The sequence below is a fragment of the Aegilops tauschii genome, chromosome 7 (assembly GCF_002575655.3).
Source record: "Aegilops tauschii subsp. strangulata cultivar AL8/78 chromosome 7, Aet v6.0, whole genome shotgun sequence".
Lineage (NCBI taxonomy): Eukaryota > Viridiplantae > Streptophyta > Magnoliopsida > Poales > Poaceae > Aegilops > Aegilops tauschii.
Genome location: NC_053041.3, coordinates 602788788 through 602807087, shown reverse-complemented (window position 1 = coordinate 602807087; position 18300 = coordinate 602788788). Strand labels below are relative to the sequence as shown.

Here is an 18300-nt window from a genome sequence, read left to right as displayed (position 1 = left end):
GGTACAGAACATTTCATCAGTCTACTCCATTAGTTAATCAATATGTTGTTTGGTGTGGTGTTTGAGATAATTGATTTGAGCTGAAGAGAGAAAATATAGCGCAAACACCGATGTTGTTACAATTTTTAGTGCAAAGCGAAGAATTATGAAATATGCAAGTTCCAAATTCAGGAAATCGGACTCAAGGATCAAAGGATCCTAAAAAATCATAAAAGTCCATAATCTCTTGTCGTCCAAGCGCCCGGTTGTTGTAGTATATCATGAAAAAGGTTTGTTGTAACCTTTATAAGTGAACTATAAATGGTCACTAACAATCAAATCCCCGCCGCTTCACTTGTTTATGTCTGGAAGGCGGCATGAACATTTATCTCTATCCAGATTTCTCGGGGGATCACGGCCCTGAATTTCGATACATCGATCAACAGTATTAGAAGTATCCAAATCTATAGAAAACTATAGTAACTCATGTGTGGTGATATCTAACGTAGTGGACTGTCTTCGGTATATTAATTTTATTCATTAAGAATGATCATAATAAATGTGGAGTAGCAATCATTGTACGAATATATTTGAAGTACAAAGTTATTAGTAGTCTTAACATGAAACATTTTTATAGTAATATTTTGGGCACTATGTTGTAGTACTTATCTCTTGGATTTGCAGTATAGCATATCCTTATTTTCTTCCGCATGTACATGATCTTGTTGCATCATGAAATTACTAGTGATTGTAGGTATTTTCCAATTGGGTTATATCCTTGTTGCATCATGAAATTACATGAAGAAGTATGATTCCAAACATAGTCCATTCTAGTATGATCCACATCTATAGGTATTACACTTGCCTTGTGTAAGGTGAGTCTAAGATAAGTTCTGAGGACAACCGATGATGTTCTTGAAAGGTTCAGTCCTACTAGGTATGGAGAAGCAACAAGATGATTGAATTTGGTAGCAGGTTACCAGATAACATAGCTACTAGGTCAAAATCTTTGCTAACCTCCCCCCCCCCCCCCCCCCCCCAAAAAAGTAGCTTTGCTAACTTTACACTAAATAATAAAATTGCATATTTCTTGTATCTCATGCTTTCTTTGTCATAAATCACATGTGCCACTTTTGTCCACTTTTGGCAATAGATTTGGTTGTTGCCACCCAAACCAATTGTGTAGAACCCTGAAACTCAATTGCAGAAAGCTTCACACATGTGGATAGCGGTGCCAAACAAAGTCATTTAGATAGAAACCCTAGAACTGAAAACTCATTGTTATGTGAAAAGCTTAGCAGAAATTAAAAGCATGTGCATTGGTGAGCATTCTATCCACATCTGGTTTGTTGCTTGTTCTTTATATCAGTACCGGCCATGCATCCAACTAATTTATGACACATGTAAGTTTTGAATGGTTCTGTTTCCACACACACACACACACACACACACACACACACACACACACACACACACACACACACACACACATAGATTTACACTTTGATGGTTAAAAATCAAATTACTCAAGTACCGAGGTGTTACAATTCGTAAAGTAAACGAAGATGTATGAAATATTGCAAATTAAAATTTTAGGAAAGACAAAATAGTCCTGCCTTATATACCATATCAAGGAGACTCGTGAGCAACTAAGTAAATGACTCTCTTAATTTTGTCCGACACCACTAACCGTGAAGTTGCATTGTACACAACTTTGGCATAATTGATCCAGAAACTCCATAATAGTATACACTACTGCGAAACGACCTAGCGGTGGTGGTTGACAAAAATATTCCCTCCACTGAAACATTTAGCCCACGGCTAACACGGTAAGAATTTACCAGTGGAGGGTGGCATTTTTTGCCCGCCACTACAGACCCAATACCTATTGTGAGCCCTCTTTTGTACCCACGACAGGTGTCTGGCCGAAATAGTGGTGGCGTGTACCTAACGGTGCCTGCCACTAACGTGACCTACAAGCCTTTTCCCAGTAGTGAAAGCATTTAATCCATTCGGAGCATTTCCACTATAATAGAATAAGAGCCAAGGCTCAAGCACCAAAAAATCTTCAAATTCCATACTCTCATAGTTATAATCAGGTTGTTTTAGTATATCATGAACAAGGTTCAACCTTTAGATCTGAACTAAAATGACCACTAACAAGCAATCGATTATGGCTTCACTAGTTTCAGTCTTGAACGCGGTATGAACGTTGATCTCTATCCATATTTCTCAGGGGTGGTCGCATCCTTGAATTCGGGTACATCGGCCACTCTTAACATCACCAGAAGTATGAAAATGATTAAAAAACTTATAGTATCTCATGTAAGGTAATATCTACAGTACTGTACGGCCTTGAAGATACTTATTTTATTCAACAAGAACAATGAGAAACATTATAGAGTGGCAATCGCTTTATGACCATGTTTAAACTGACAATTTATCATATCTCAACAAACACACCAACGATTATATCGAATTGATCCAATCATGTCAGGCAGCTCACGGGAACATGGTATCGAAGATCCAAAAGAGAGAGAACCATCTAGCTACTAATATGGACCCAAAAGGTCCTAATGGAACTACTCACACATATTCATGGATGCAGCAAGGTTGATGAAGAAGCCTCCGGCAGAACTCCGAAACAGGCCTCCGGATTGGATCTTTGCTAAAAAGGAACTTGCAGCGGCGGAAAAATTCTTCTAACAATAAGATGTTGTCATATTTATAGGATTGTATGGCGGTTGAATCAACGTAAGGCAGTGTAGGTGGGCTCCACACGCCCTGGTGGTGTGCCACCTGGCCGTGTGGACCCCTGTGGCTCCTCTTGTTCCTTCCCGGAGCTTGGTGGGTCTTGTTTCCCGAAAGAAAATTCAGGTTAAATTGGCATTGTGTTTTGACATTCCAAGATATTAATAAAACATGCAGAAAACAGGAACTGACACCGGGCACTAGATTAATAGGTTAGTGCAGAAAAAATAATAGAAAATGCTATAAAAATGATAATATAATAGCACAAAACGATCAAAAAATTTAGATACGTTTGGGACATATCAAAGATGCGGTGAGAGAAATAAGTGGATATATTAGTGGAGGGAGCCAAATGTAACTGGCCTAAGGAAAAGACCCAAACGCCCATTAATCCTACCCGGGGTTGTCGGTGCTAAATCCAGCTAATCTCTGGTAGGGGGTCCCAAGCAAGATGGTCTGACCTAGATGGTAACAAAGGAAAGTATGGACATGATATTTTACCCAGGTCCGGGCCCTCTTGCGGAGTTAAAACCCTACGTCCTGCTTGTCATTATTGATAATGATGGGGTACAGAGTATAGATTGATCTACCTCGAGACCGTATGAGTATTACCTAAGCTCTAAACCTTGCAAAGGTGAATGTGTGTCTCTACAGACTAAACCACACAATTATATAGACATTGGGGGTACCTAGGGTTAACAAATGGATGGTTACAATCTCTAGAGATAAGCATGCCGAAGGAAACATGCTTAAAGTAAACGCCAAGTCTTCAGAAGATATGTGTCTTGATCGCGCCGAGGGCCAGGGTTAGTATGGCCACATCAACAGTCTTCAATGGGTCCTCAGCCTAGCCCATTACTGGTGGGCCGACCTGCTAAGTATCCCCTAATCCAGGACATCAACAGGGATGGCCAACTAAAGAGACCAAAACAATCCGACATGGAGCGAACGATGCTGACAGCCGGCATCTTCTTGAGAGCCGACACTGCGGACGCAACCGAGCACCTGGTTGGCCCAAGCGAACCAGCAACAAAGCCACTGGCGCGAGGGGTGACTGGGCATACACCCGCATGAGACCGCCTGGTGCGACCTACCTGGCCCGGCTAGTCCAACCCAACCGTTGGAGCAGCGAGCGTAAGCATCAAGTGAGCTGGCGCAAATGGCACGTCGCACGCCCCAGCTGTAGCGACCGGACGAGCCTGGTGGAGGCGAAGATGACGACATGCGGGTGCAGTTACCTTGTTACGTGTGAGCGTGACGCAAGCCGACACACGACGTGGCCCCGACAGAGCCCGTGGTCCACCGAGCGGGACACGTCGATAGACGCGGAGGACTTGGGCGTCACACGACCTGGCACAAGCGAGCACACTGCACGTCTCGGCTGTAGCAACTAAACTAGCAAGCAGGGGCAAAGCACCGACAAGAGGATCTGGCAAGGCCGTCACGCGCGCGCGTGGGCGCGACACGAGATGTCGCATGACAGTGGCCTTAGGCATGCGCTTGTGGTCCACTTGCCACGGACCGTCCAGGCGGGGCGTATGTGTCCAAGCCGTCCACGCCAAAGTCCGTCGAATAACGGTCTCAGTACACCCGTCATGTACACGAACCGACTGTAGCGATCATGCGCCCGCAGTCCACCCATCATGGACATGCGCTGACGGTAGCGATCGCGCGCCCTGGGTCCGCCCGTCATCAACCTTCCAGCTGGGTCACCTAGGTGCGATCTGTGCAGTCAGATCGGACAGCTCGCCTCGCCCGTGAGAGCCTCCTGCCGCAGTCCACCAGGCAACAGACGGCTGGGAGGCTTTCTTCGCCCGACTGTAGAGATCACGCACACTCGTTCCACACTCACGGATACGCGCTGACTATAGTGATCGCGCACCCTCCAGCCACCCATCATCGACCTTCCAGCTAGGTCGCCCGAGTGCGAGCCGTCCGGGCAGATCGGGCAAACCGGGTGCAAGCCAATTGGCAACGGACGGTCAAGAGCCTCTCTTCGCCCTCGAATATCCCAGGAAGGGGGGCATTCCAGCATCCTTTATAGGAGTAATGAGTTAATTGATTCGAAAGGATTGACCAAAAACTTTGTGATTTAAAGAATTGATCAAGATCCTTTTTGAACCATCCTCCATTTATAGTTCATAACCTTTTTGCAGGTTCATGGCAGTTGTTTATGTTTGATCTACACAGTGGAATAATGCTTCAATTCTCCATCATTATTTACGGGGATGTTATGGAAGATGTTGTTTTTTCTCTATAACTTGACGAAGCAGTAAGAAAATATTATTTATACCCATATTAATTGTAATATTTTATTTTATTTTTGATATGTATTGTCTAGGAAGTGTTGTGGTTTTTTTTTCACAAGTACTATTGTATGTTATGGCTTCTTGATGTGGCAAACAAACTGAATACCTTAGAGTGGTGCTTCTTAAATTAATGAGTACAATGTGATTTAGCCTTTTAATATTGTACTATTGCACAATGTTATTTGTTCATCTTCTAGGAAGTGTTTACCAATATGGCTCATACAAATAAAATTACCAAATCTTGATCCTAAAAATGGCATAATTAAATTCTTTTCAATAATTGTTATATTTAATTCAACACAAAAATGGTATTGTTTCCTAGCCCATGATGAGAACATCGAGGAAATCATAAAAAAAAGTTAATCATTTCAAAGTTTGAGCACAGTAAAGATGGTGCCCTCGCATGTGCGAGCGACTCTTTGTGAGTGTCATCGAAAAGAAAACATGGTAATAATCTATTACCTTTGAGAAAAAAATCACAATTTTTTTATCTTCCTAAATCTTATACTCTTAAAAAGTTCATCCCCACTACAAGCAAAATATTCTTAAAAAGTCTTCTACCTCAGCAAGTGTGTCATGTCAGCGTTCACTAGCACTATTTTTCAGTCATGCATCACATCCACAACCCTTAACTCTTACAACGTGCACTCAGCCACCTCACCAAGTCATGCATGTTTGCCACATCATAATTAGACATGTGCTTATTGAAGTCATGCATCTTAGACAAACTCATGTCATTAGCAAGCCATCTTATTCATGTGGTATGGAATATTAACTCGAACTGACGGCAGATATCTATCGTTGGGATGGATTAAAGAGTGAAAATGTGAATACAAGTATTGGCTGGTGTATCGACTATCTGTAAATACTAAGGGCACCGAGGTCTCTGGGCGCTGTAAGCCATCCAACGATGTACCCATGGATGTGAGGACACGTCCACTTGTGTGAAATCCCGCAAACCAGATGCATAGCAGGGGAGGGATGGCAGGCTTTCCAACCGCTACCACGTACCCGTTCGACACCCCGGTCCCACCCAAATAATCTCTCGAGCACGTGCATCTCCGGCGCAACTCAACCTCCACTCTCCACATTGCATTCATGCCAACCTAGAGGGGACGCGACCGGTCACTGGAGCCGGTATTGAATGGGAGCGCTGGCTGAGAGCACCGCCCCCGTCATGTCCCGGTCTCCACACCTGTTCAAAGCCGGAGATATTTGACCGGATGGGGCGAGGAGACGACTATCTACCGCATTGAAGCCGACTCCCCGTCTATCTGCCTGTTTACATATTAAACAGGCGGGAGAGCCGAGAAAACTACTCCGGTGCCCGCACTAAAGCAACTCGACGTTTGGTTTGGTCAGTGCCCTATATTTAACTATGGCCGCGCACAGCATGATCCACACCACACCACATCCATTTTTGTTCCTCCTCCGTGCACCACCTCTACAACGGTGACCTCTAGAATGAAGTGGGAGAGCCTCTCGCTGAAGCAGAAGCACGAGTTGGCAAAGCCTTGCGGCCGGCTAGCAGCAATGTCATGTGTGACGGATAGAGTCCGGTATGCCAGAGGTGAGATACGACGACGTAACGATCAGCCGACGCCCACACCCGCGTCGGTCAATGCGCGCAACCGCACTTCAACTTTGTCATGACGGAGGAGCAGTCGGCCGCTAGGTTCGGCGTTTTGGCTGGTGCGGGAAGAGCAAGACGACAATCTTGCCCTCCTCGCGCATCACCGGTTGGCTGAGAGCCAAATCTACGGTGAGTTCGCGAGCGAGGAGGCCACGGCAGCCATGGCCTCGAAGGACCCAAACTTCGTTGTAGAGCAGGGAGCGCTCTAGGAGACCACACACAGCGCTCGCGCCGGCTGCAATGCAATCATGGTGGAGGCGGGTGCGGTGGCTTAGGCGATCGCGAACAGGAACATCGACAGCTCCGCATCACCCGCGGTTCACATCGGGCCACAACAACCACGAGTCTGGCTCGTCCACGTCTATCATGGACCTCACATCGACCTTATGTTTGTGTCCCATGTCTTACTCTTCCTCGCCGGCGACTCATGGCTTCACTTCACGGAACTTAGGCCCGGCAAAGATGCCAGATATGGAGAAGACAGGACATGGAACACAGACGTCTCCACGGCTAGCGAAGATTTCGACTAGGTTAACATTTTATGTTTAAAAAATGTCATGCACACTTTTGTTAACTGAAATATGTTAAAAATGTCATGAAATTGGTCAGGTTTAAATGATCGTCTGGTTTGTTCAAATAATGTTTAAGTTGTGTCCGGACGTTTGATGGATAGGGTTGGATGGCCAGCTCCTATATCACTGTTGTGGACCGATATTATGTTCGTTTTAGGGGATAGCGTTGAAGATACCATAAAGACTCTTTTCTTGAAAAACTCTACAATGATACAATATTTTTTGGAGATACCTTTACGGACATGATAAAAATAGAAATACCAAATATTAATCTAACAATCTGACTTCAGATGTGTTCTTGTCAGAAAAATTAATTTATTTTATTTTGCAAATTCCTTAAACCCTTAAATTCCTAACTTAACGATGATGCTTAACCACGTTCGAAAGAAATGCATGGAAGAAAAGAAAACCTTCGTTTAAGAAAAGACAAACTTCACAATATATGTATAAGCAGCAGAAAAGTGTGGTTGACATCAGCTTTTTTTTAGTGGATTCACATCAGCTAAGCGCACGTAATCTAGAAACGGCCGAGTGAGAGAGCTGTGAGCAACAAAGTGAGGTTCACATCAGGAAAGCAGTCGCCTCACAATAGAAACGGCCGAGCAAGAGAGCTGTGAGCAACAACGTGTATAACAGTGTAAGCTAGGAGAAATACAACTAAACAAAAGTGAAAAGGAACAATGCAAGCTGTAAGGCGTGGTTCTTTACGTGCACGCCATCATATATATATTTTGTCAGTGTTAATAACCACTCCCCGTTCCTGGTGAGGCGGCGTGGTTCCAGTGAAGGTGAAACGTACGTTACGCGACACACGGGTGTGGGCTGCGCAAGACCCGCTATTAAACCCCCCATCGTCTTGCACACATCAGGTATCCACCTCAAAGCGCATCCACCCCCGTTCGACTGTGGTAGAGGCCATGGCAGCCGCAGCGGCGGGTGAGAACAGCAGGTTAACTGGAGTGAGAAAGAAGGGGGTGGGCGGGGTGGGCAACAGTTCGCCGCAGCTATCAAGCACCCGGTGACGAAGAAGTTGTTGTGGCTGGGGACGTACCAGTCCCCTGAAGTCGCCGCTTGCGCCTATGACCTCCCGGCTAGGGAGCTGAAGGGCACAATGGCAAAGCTCAACTTCCCCTACCCTCCGCCGGCCATATTGGTTAAGGAGGTGATTACTGCACCGAGGCATCGCAGGCATGGTCACGACGCACTGCTCTTTCAGGTCGTTACATTGCCACCGGACCCCACAGGACCGCCTCCACCGCCGCCCAAGCTGGTAGTTTACTTTCCCTTCCCCTTTGAAGCGCCCGCCAGCGACACCCCACCGGTGCCTGCATACCCGTTCCTGCACATCCCGCTTCCGACACGAGCACGTCTCAGCCTGCAGCCGGCACACGTTCACGCACCTGCTCCACAGCCACAGCAGCCAATCCGATGGATGCAGATCGTGGCGCAGGCGGAAAGCTGCTTAAGCTCCTCAAGAGAACCCCTAGGGGCTCCGTCTCGCCACCTGGTGTTCAAGATACCCAAGCTGTTCGTCGTTCCAGTCACTCCTAGTGCTCCAAAAGAAGGGACTGATGACAATTTCACCAAGCCGTGGTATTTCCCTGATTCTCCTGCTGTTTAGCCTCGGCCGTGCGCAATATGCACCGAGATCACATAGTCGTGTGCCATCATAATCCTAGGCAATCTGAATCAATCTATCATATTAGTTTTAGTTACAAATGTATTTTCATTGTTGTACTTGTGTGTCACTACCATGTAATGGGTTTACTGTGGTGTTGTTTATCATCATGTTGTTTCTTTTTACCAATCATGTAATCTTTTCACTCTTGTCGTGTGTTTTGTTTTGGTGTGGGTGCACTCTTGTCTTATGTTACGATATTGTATTTTGAGTAGAAATCATGTGATCAGTTTACACCATTAGTTAATCAATATGTTGTTTAGTGTGGCGTTTGAGATAATTATTTTGAGGTGAAGAGAGAAAATATTGCTCAATCACCAGTGTTGTTACAATTTTTAGTGCAAAGTGAAGAAGTATGAAATATGCAAATTACAAATTCAGGAAATCAGGATAAAGGATCGAAGGACGCTGAAAAATAATCAAAGTCCATACTCTGATGTCATCCAAGCGCGCGGTTGTTGTAGTATATCATGAACAAAGTTTGTTGTAACCTTTAGAACTGAACTTAAATGGCCACCAACAATAAAATCCCCGACGGCTTTAATAGTTTCTGTCTTGAAGGCGGCACGAACATTAATCTCTATCAAGATTTCTCAGGTGATCGCGGCCATGAATTCTGGTACATATCACTCTTAACAGTGTTAGAAGTATCCAAATGTATAGAAAACTATAGTAACTCATGTCTGGTGATATCTAAAGTAGTGACGGTCTTCTGTATATTAATTTTATTCAATAAGAATAATCTGAAAAAATGTAGAGCGCAACCATTGCACGACCATATTTGAAGTACAAACTTATTAGTTGTCTTAACATGAAACGTTTTTATAATAATATTTGGGGCATTCTGTTGTAGTACTTATATCTTGGATTAGCAGTATGCATGTCGTATAGCATATCCTTATTTTTGTTCCATGTACATAATATTGTTGCATCATGAAATTACTAGTGAATGTAGGTATTGTCCAATTGGGTTATTCCAGGTAATGATTGCAAATGTAGTCCATTCTAGTACTGACTCACATCTAAAGGTCTTTTACTTGCCTTGTGTAACGTGAGTCTCAGATAAGTTTAGAGGACAGCTGATGATGTTCTTGAAAGGTTCAGCCCTATTGGGTATGTAGAAGCAACAAGATGTTTGAATTTGGCGCTAGGTTACTAGATAACATAGTTACTAGGTCAAAAGCTTTGCTAACCTTACACTAAAAACCTAAAATTGCATCTTTCTTGTATCTTTTGCTTTCTTTGTCATAAATCACATATGCCACTTTTGGCAATAGATTTAGTTGTTGCCACACAAACCAATTGTGTAAAACCCTAAAAGCTCAATTGCAGAAAGCTTCATACGTGTGGATAGCGTTGCCAAACAAAGTCATTTAGATGGAAACCCTAGAAACCGAAAACTCATTTTTATGTGAAAAACTTAGCACGCATTAAAAGCATGTGCATTCTTGAGCATTATCTCCGCATCTGATTTGTTGCTTTGTCTTTATATCAGTACCAACCATGCATCCAACTAATATATGACATATGTAATTTTTTTAATATCGTGCTTTCACACACACACACACATGCACACACGCGCACGGGGGCGGATATATACTTTGATGATTCAATACATTGTATAATACTATTGGCATCATATTTTTGTACTGGCACATATTTTACACTATTGTGGTTCTTCAAATTTAGCATAATAGCGTACTAATAACAAAATTATTTATTTCCGGGAGAAAACATATTACTCAAACACAAAGGTGTTACAATTTTTTAAGTAAACCAAAGAATTATGAAATATTGCAAATTGAAATTGAAAGAAAGACAACACGGTCCTAACTTGTCTACCATATCGCACAGACTAGTGAGCAACTAAGTAAATGTCTCTCATAAACTTTTGTCCTACACCACTGCGTAGGAAGTTGCATTGTACACAAGTTTGGCATAATTGATCCAGAACTCCATAATAGTATACACTACTACAGAACGGCCTAGCAGTGGCGGGTCACAAATAGATGCCAGCCACTGAAACATTTTTCCGACGGCTACGACGGGAAGAATTTACTAGTGGCGGGTGGCATTTTCTGCCCGCCACGGTAGATAGTATAGTAGCAGATAGTATTTGCGACAGTTAAGAACCAAGGTTTTGTTGGGGAATGTAGTAATTTCAAAAAAATTCCTACGCACACACAGGATCATGGTGATGCATAGCAACGAGAGGGGAGAGTGTTGTCCACGTACCCTCGTAGACCGAAAGCAGAAGCGTTAGCACAACGCGGTTGATGTAGTCGTACGTCTTCACGATCCGACCGATCCAAGTACCGAACGTACGGCACCTCCAAGTTCAGCACACGTTCAGCTCGATGACGTCCCGCGAACTCCGGTCCAGCAGAGCTTAACGGGAGAGTTCCGTCAGCACGACGGCGTGGTGACGGTGATGATGATGCTACCGACGCAGGGCTTCGCCTAAGGACCGCTACGATATGATCGAAGTGGAATTTGGTGGAGGGGGCACCGCACACGGCTAAGAGATCAAGAGATCAATTGTTGTGTCTAGAGGTGCCCCCTGCCCCCGTATATAAAGGACCAGGGGGGAGGAGGCGGTCGGCCAGGGGAGGGCGCGCCAGGGAGGAGTCCTACTCCCACCGGGAGTAGGACTCCCTCTTTTCCTAGTTGGAGTAGGAGGGGAAAGGAAGGGAAGGAGAGAGGGGGAAGGAATAGGGGGCGCCCCCTCCTTGTCCAATTCGGACTAGAGGGGGAGGGGGCGCGCGGCCAGCCCTAGCCGCCCCTCCTCTTCTCCACTAAGGCCCATCTTGGCCCATTAAACTCCCGGGGGGGTTCCGGTAACCCCCCGGTACTCCGGTATATGTCCGAAACTCCCCGAAACCATTCCGGTGTCCGAACATAGTCATCCAATATATCGATCTTTACGTATCGACCATTTCGAGACTCCTCGTCATGTCCATGATCACATCCGGGACTCCGAACAACCTTCGGTACATCAAAACACAAAAACTCATAATACAATCGTCACCGGAACATTAAGCGTGCGGACCCTACGGGTTCGAAAACAATGTAGACATGACCGAGACACGTCTCCGGTCAATAACCAATAGCGGAACCTGGATGCTCATATTGGCTCCTACATATTCTACGAAGATCTTTATCGGTCAAACCGCATAACAACATACGTTGTTCCCTTTGTCATCGGTATGTTACTTGCCCGAGATTCGATCGTCGGTATCTCAATACCTAGTTCAATCTCATTACCGGCAAGTCTCTTTACTCGTTCCGTAATACATCATCTCGCAACTAACTCATTAGTTACAATGCTTGCAAGGCTTATAGTGATGTGCATTACCGAGTGGGCCCAGAGATACCTCTCCGACAATCGGAGTGATAAATCCTAATATCGAAATACGCCAACCCAACAAGTACCTTCGGAGACACCTGTAGAGCACCTTTATAATCACCCAGTTACGTTGTGACGTTTGGTAGCACACAAAGTGTTCCTCCGGTAAACGGGAGTTGCATAATCTCATAGTCATAGGAACATGTATAAGTCATGAAGAAAGCAATAGCAACATACTAAACGATCAAGTGCTAAGCTAACGAAATGGGTCAAGTCAGTCACATCATTCTCCTAATGATGTGATTCCGTTAATCAAATGACAACTCATGTCTATGGCCAGGAAACATAACCATCTTTGATTAACGAGCTAGTCAAGTAGAGGCATACTAGTGACACTTTGTTTGTCTATGTATTCACACATGTATCATGTTTCCGGTTAATACAATTCTAGCATGAATAATAAACATTTATCATGATATAAGGAAATAAATAATAACTTTATTATTGCCTCTAGGGCATATTTCCTTCAGTCTCCCACTTGCACTAGAGTCAATAGTCTAGATTACACAGTAATGATTCTAACACCCATGGAGCCTTGGTGCTGATCATGTTTTGCTCGTGGCAGAGGCTTAGTCAACGGGTCTGTAACATTCAGATCTGTATGTATCTTGCAAATCTCTATGTCTCCCACCTGGACTTGGTCCCGGATGGAATTGAAGCGTCTTTTGATGTGCTTGGTCCTCTTGTGAAATCTGGATTCCTTTGCCAAGGCAATTGCACCAGTATTGTCACAGAAGATTTTCATTGGACCCGATGCATTAGGTATGACACCTAGATCGGATATGAACTCCTTCATCCAGACTCCTTCATTTGCTGCTTCCGAAGCAGCTATGTACTCTGCTTCACACGTAGATCCCGCCACGACGCTTTGTTTAGAACTGCACCAACTGATAGCTCCACCGTTCAATATAAACACGTATCCGGTTTGCGATTTAGAATCGTCCGGATCAGTGTCAAAGCTTGCATCAACATAACCATTTACGATGAGCTCTTTGTCACCTCCATAAACGAGAAACATATCCTTAGTCCTTTTTAGGTATTTCAGGATGTTCTTGACCGCTGTCCAGTGATCCACTCCTGGATTACTATGGTACCTCCCTGCTAAACTTATAGCAAGGCACACATCAGGTCTGCTACACAGCATTGCATACATGATAGAGCCTATGGCTGAAGCATAGGGAACATCTTTCATTTTCTCTCTATCTTCTGCCGTGGTCGGGCATTGAGTCTTACTCAACTTCACACCTTGTAACACAGGCAAGAACCCTTTCTTTGCTTGATCCATTTTGAACTTCTTCAAAACTTTGCCAAGGTATGTGCTTTGTGAAAGTCCAATTAAGCGTCTTGATCTATCTCTATAGATCTTGATGCCCAATATGTAAGCAGCTTCACCGAGGTCTTTCATTGAAAAACTCTTATTCAAGTATCCTTTTATGCTATCCAGAAATTCTATATTATTTCCAATCAACAATATATCATCCACATATAAGATTAGAAATGCTACAGAGCTCCCACTCACTTTCTTGTAAATACAAGCTTCTCCAAAAGTCTGTATAAAACCATATGCTTTGATCACACTATCAAAGCGTTTATTCCAACTCCGAGAGGCTTGCACCAGTCCATAAATGGATCGCTGAAGCTTGCACACTTTGTTAGCTCCCTTTGGATCGATAAAACCTTCAGGTTGCATCATATACAACTCTTCTTCCAGAAATCCATTCAGGAATGCAGTCTTTACATCCATTTGCCAAATTTCATAATCATAAAATGCGGCAATTGCTAACATGATTCGGACGGACTTAAGCATCACTGCGGGTGAGAAGGTCTCATCGTAGTCAATCCCTTGAACTTGTCGAAAACCTTTTGCAACAAGTCGAGCTTTATAGACAGTAACATTACCGTCGGCGTCTGTCTTCCTCTTGAAGATCCATTTATTCTCAATTGCTTGCCGATCATTGGGCAAGTTAACCAAAGTCCACACTTTGTTCTCATATATGGATCCCATCTCAGATTTCATGGCCTCAAGCCATTTTGCGGAATCTGGGCTCACCATCGCTTCTTCATAGTTCGTAGGTTCGTCATGGTCTAGTAACATGACCTCCAGGACTGGATTACCGTACCACTCTGGTGCGGATCTTACTCTGGTTGACCTACGAGGTTCGGTAGTAACTTGATCTGAAGCTTCATGATCATCATCATTAGCTTCCTCACTAATTGGTGTAGGTGTCACAGGAACCGATTTCTTGATGAACTACTTTCCAATAAGGGAGCAGGTACAGTTACCTCATCAAGTTCTACTCTCCTCCCACTCACTTCTTTCGAGAGAAACTCCTTCTCTAGAAAGGATCCATTTTTAGCAACGAATGTTTTGCCTTTGGATCTGTGATAGAAGGTGTACCCAACAGTTTCCTTTGGGTATCCTATGAAGACACATTTCTCCGATTTGGGTTCGAGCTTATCAGGTTGAAGCTTTTTCACATAAGCATCGCAGCCCCAAATTTTAAGAAACGACAACTTTGGTTTCTTGCTAAAGCACAGTTCATAAGGTGTCGTCTCAACGGATTTTGATGGTGCCCTATTTAACGTGAATGCAACTGTCTCTAGAGCATAACCCCAAAACGATAGCGGTAAATCAGTAAAAGACATCATAGATCGCACCATATCTAGTAAAGTACGATTACGACGTTCGGACACACCATTACGCTGTGGTGTTCCGGGTGGCGTGCGTTGCGAAACTATTCCGCATTGTTTCAAATGTAGACCAAACTCGTAACTCAAATATTCTCCTCCACGATCAGATCGTAGAAACTTTATTTTCTTGTTACGATGATTTTCAACTTCACTCTGAAATTCTTTGAACTATTCAAATGTTTCAGACTTATGTTTCATTAAGTAGATATACCCATATCTGCTTAAATCATCTGTGAAGGTGAGAAAATAATGATACCCGCTGCGAGCCTCAACATTCATTGGACCACATACATCAGTATGTATGATCTCCAACAAATCAGTTGCTCGCTCCATAGTTCCGGAGAACGGCGTTTTAGTCATCTTGCCCATGAGGCACGGTTCGCAAGAACCAAGTGATTCATAATCAAGTGATTCCAAAAGTCCATCAGTATGGAGTTTCTTCATGCGCTTTACACCAATATGACTCAAACGGCAGTGCCACAAATAAGTTGCACTACCATTATCAACTCTGCATCTTTTGGCTTCAACATTATGAATATGTGTATCACTACTTTCAAGATTCAACAAAAATAGACCACTCTTCAAGGGTGCATGACCATAAAAGATATTACTCATATAAATAGAACAACCATTATTCTCAGATTTAAATGAATAACCATCTCGCATCAAACAAGATCCAGATATAATGTTCATGCTCAACGCTGGCACCAAATAACAATTATTCAGGTCTAAAACTAATCCCGAAGGTAGATGTAGAGGTAGCATGCCGACGGCGATCACATCGACTTTGGAACCATTTCCCACGCGCATCGTCACCTCGTCCTTAGCCAGTCTTCGCTTAACCTGTAGTCCCTGTTTCGAGTTGCAAATATTAGCAACAGAACCAGTATCAAATACCCAGGTGCTACTGCGAGCTCTGGTAAGGTACACATCAATAACATGTATATCACATATAACTTTGTTCACCTTGCCATCCTTCTTTACGTGCACGCCATCATATATATATTTTGTTAGTGTTAATAACCACTCCCCGTTCCTGGTGAGGCGGCGTGTTTCCAGTGAAGGTGAAACGTACGTTACGCGACACACGAGTGTGGGCTGCGCAAGACCCGCTATTAAACCCCCATCGTCTTGCACACATCAGGTATCCACCTCAAAGCGCATCCACCCCCGTTCGACTGTGGTAGAGGCCATGGCAGCCGCAGCGGTGGGTGAGAACAGCAGGTTAACTGGAGTGAGAAAGAAGGGGGTGGGCGGGGTGGGCAACAGTTCGCCGCAGCTATCAAGCACCCGGTGACGAAGAAGTTGTTGTGGCTGGGGACGTACCAGTCCCCTGAGGTCGCCACTTGCGTCTATGACCTCCCGGCTAGGGAGCTGAAGGGCACAATGGCAAAGCTCAACTTCCCCTACCCTCCGTCGGCCATATTGGTTAAGGAGGTGATTACTGCACCGAGGCATCGCAGGCATGGTCACGACGCACTGCTCTTTCAGGTCGTTACATTGCCACCGGACCCCACAGGACCGCCTCCACCGCCGCCCAAGCTGGTAGTTTACTTTCCCTTCCCCTTTGAAGCGCCCGCCGGCGACACCCCACCGGTGCCTGCATACCCGTTCCTGCACATCCCGCTTCCGGCACGAGCACGTCTCAGCCTGCAGCCGGCACACGTGCACGCACCTGCTCCACAGCCACAGCAGCCAATCCGATGGATGCAGATCGTGGCGCAGGCGGAAAGCTGCTTAAGCTCCTCAAGAGAACCCCTAGGGGCTCCGTCTCGCCACCTGGTGTTCAAGATACCCAAGCTGTTCGTCGTTCCAGTCACTCCTAGTGCTCCAAAAGAAGGGACTGATGACAATTTCACCAAGCCGTGGTATTTCCCTGATTCTCCTGCTGTTTAGCCTCGGTCGTGCGCAATATGCACCGAGATCACATAGTCGTGTGCCATCATAATCCTAGGCAATCTGAATCAATCTATCATATTAGTTTTAGTTACAAATGTATTTTCATTGTTGTTCTTGTGTGTCACTACCATGCAATGGGTTTACTGTGGTGTTGTTTATCATCATGTTGTTTCTTTTTACCAATCATGTAATCTTTTCACTCTTGTCGTGTGTTTTGTTTTGGTGTGGGTGCAGTCTTGTCTTATGTTACGATATTGTATTTTGAGTAGAAATCATGTGATCAGTTTACACCATTAGTTAATCAATATATTGTTTAGTGTGGCATTTGAGATAATTATTTTGAGGTGAAGAGAGAAAATATTGCTCAATCACCAGTGTTGTTACAATTTTTAGTGCAAAGTGAAGAAGTATGAAATATGCAAATTACAAATTCAGGAAATCAGGATAAAGGATCGAAGGACGCTGAAAAATAATCAAAGTCCATACTCTGATGTCATCCAAGCGCGCGGTTGTTGTAGTATATCATGAACAAAGTTTGTTGTAACCTTTAGAACTGAACTTAAATGGCCACCAACAATAAAATCCCCGACGGCTTTAATAGTTTCTGTCTTGAAGGCGGCACGAACATTAATCTCTATCAAGATTTCTCAGGTGATCGCGGCCATGAATTCTGGTACATATCACTCTTAACAGTGTTAGAAGTATCCAAATGTATAGAAAACTATAGTAACTCATGTCTGGTGATATCTAAAGTAGTGACGGTCTTCTGTATATTAATTTTATTCAATAAGAATAATCTGAAAAAATGTAGAGCGCAACCATTGCACGACCATATTTGAAGTACAAACTTATTAGTTGTCTTAACATGAAACGTTTTTATAATAATATTTGGGGCATTCTGTTGTAGTACTTATATCTTGGATTAGCAGTATGCATGTCGTATAGCATATCCTTATTTTTGTTCCATGTACATAATATTGTTGCATCATGAAATTACTAGTGAATGTAGGTATTGTCCAATTGGGTTATTCCAGGTAATGATTGCAAATGTAGTCCATTCTAGTACTGACTCACATCTAAAGGTCTTTTACTTGCCTTGTGTAACGTGAGTCTCAGATAAGTTTAGAGGACAGCTGATGATGTTCTTGAAAGGTTCAGCCCTATTGGGTATGTAGAAGCAACAAGATGTTTGAATTTGGCGCTAGGTTACTAGATAACATAGTTACTAGGTCAAAAGCTTTGCTAACCTTACACTAAAAACCTAAAATTGCATCTTTCTTGTATCTTTTGCTTTCTTTGTCATAAATCACATATGCCACTTTTGGCAATAGATTTAGTTGTTGCCACACAAACCAATTGTGTAAAACCCTAAAAGCTCAATT

The 18300-nt window shown here is 43.9% G+C and overlaps 2 pseudogenes; both read left to right on the top strand.

Annotated features, from left to right (window-relative positions):
* Positions 1 to 8123: 8123 nt before the first annotated feature.
* On the top strand, positions 8124 to 9368 carry LOC109731991 (uncharacterized; annotated as a pseudogene).
* A 6843-nt stretch (positions 9369 to 16211) lies between these two features.
* On the top strand, positions 16212 to 17418 carry LOC109731990 (uncharacterized; annotated as a pseudogene).
* Positions 17419 to 18300: the final 882 nt, after the last annotated feature.